Source organism: Halyomorpha halys, unplaced genomic scaffold (genome assembly GCF_000696795.3).
Source record: "Halyomorpha halys isolate HHAL.00 unplaced genomic scaffold, Hhal_1.1 Scaffold3135.1, whole genome shotgun sequence".
NCBI classification, from domain to species: Eukaryota; Metazoa; Arthropoda; class Insecta; order Hemiptera; family Pentatomidae; genus Halyomorpha; species Halyomorpha halys.
The window spans coordinates 17,448-19,639 of NW_027115531.1; positions in this window are offsets into that span (position 1 = coordinate 17,448).

Sequence of the window (2,192 nt, forward strand, 5' to 3'; positions counted from 1 at the left end):
GGCGTAGTACTGACTCCAGTTGGCCAAAGGTTGAAAAGATGGGTTTCTCGACGGGGCTCGGTGGGTGTGAGTACTAAAAAAACATCTGTATGTTTTATGGTTCAAGAGATATAAATTTTCTGACAAATAATTTTTTTTAGCAGCTGTCATTTTTATTTCTCCTAACTATACTTCGTAGGCTCATCAATTTTGACATAGTTATATCATATCGAAATTTGATATGAAAAATTAAATTTTTAAATGATATAACTATGCTAATGTAAACTAAACTTCTTCATAATAAAATTTGTTTAATATAAAACTTTCTTTTATTTAACACACCTGTTTAGGATATAATTTAATGCTTTAATTTGAAATATTATATATCAACTTATAAACAATAATAATATTAGGCCTGATATAAAAGGTTAAATAGAATTATTTACATATGCATATGCATACTAACTGAGCTTCCATCTTGTATTCCTTGTAACATTCCCAAAATCTCTCCACTACAGAATATATTAGCTAATATCATAGCAATAGTTAACATGAAAAAAAATCGATAACATCGAGTAATATTAATTGATGTAATAAAGATGTAATTATCTAATAAAATCATTAGTTTTTCATAAACTAAAAATGTTGTCCGAACAACAAGAAATTATCATCTTGTAATTAGGCAAATATCTTGAAAACTACTTCTCTTACGAAGATAATCGTCTTAACCTACTTTATCCCAAAAAAAGCTAATTAATTAATTTATGTTGAGTCCTGGAATACTATTATTATAATTGGATTATTTTCCAAATCATATCTGAATATATTCAATATCATTAAATAAAAAACATAATAAAACACCATTTAAAGAAGAGTAAACTGATCAAAATAATACCAGCCATAAAAGAAATAGTTACGTCCAATATTTTCTGAGATTTACAATTTTAAAAATGCAATATTGATATGTATTGACTTTTTGACAATCCTGGGTATTATTAAGGTGTTTCGTCATCTGCCCCTACACCATTTCAGGGTATCCTTCTAGGAACCTTTTCGGTGAGTCCACGGATATGAAAACATCTGTGTTAATATTGCCACATTACCAGAGTCCCCTGAGAAAGTTAGATTTGCTAACCTTTAAGTGTTATAACAAAAATGACAGGTTTTGACGAGGGACTAGAATCAAATTAACCAGGTGCAGGCCCTTCCTGGACATGTCAAACTTTCTCACCCACTGAAAGGAGGGGGACGCCTACCTTGGGAGCGTGCTGTTACCTTTGGCCAATGAGGAATTAGATTCAAAAATAAGGTAACGCCCCAAAAGGGAAGTGGGAGAAATGACACAGAAGAACTGGATCAGGAAAAAAGAACAGTGAACAGGAAGACTTAGACGAGAGAGGACCAGGCTTGAGAGCAGCAGAAGCCGGAGCGGAGCAAGATGCACTTCGACCAGACGAAGTCGTAAGAAGAGCCACGAGACCTGGACATCCCTTATGAACAAGACGACACCTACGGAACTGTATCCCACGGCCGGAATCATTCAAATCAACAACTATAAGTATAAATTACACAATAAGCAATAATGCAAGAATCATATTTTACGGCAACCATTTATCTGAATAATTACAATCATTTTAATCATAGTAATAAATTGTAAATAAATACTTAATCTCTTTATGTAGTTTATATACTATTATATAATCCAATATACCACCCCTTATTATATTACATAATTAATGGTAACAGCATTTTTTAAATATAAAGGTATTTAATTGGTAAACTAGTAAACACACAAATAGCCTTTGGAAAAGAATCCAATCATAATAAATAGTTTTTTAGAACTCAATATATAATTAATTAATTAACTTATTTTTGGATAATTGCCTTCAGCGATTATCATGGCATCCCGATTAAATCTCAAGGCAATACATAGTAATATTTTATAAAAAACATTATTTTGTTTATTTATTTTGAAAACTCTATAAATCAGGAACTAATATAATTATAGATGTCTATTAGCACTCAAATTAAAGCTAGTTTAATTTATAATAAAGTAGTTCCTGACGAAGATCTTTACCACAACACGAAGGCTGAAGCCCTGGCTGCTAAAGGACATCCTGTTATAAGTTCTGTGATTGTAACTCTGAAATTTTATTATAATTTTTTTCCTCTTCATTTGTTTTTTATTAACTTGATTTTTTTTTCTATTAGTC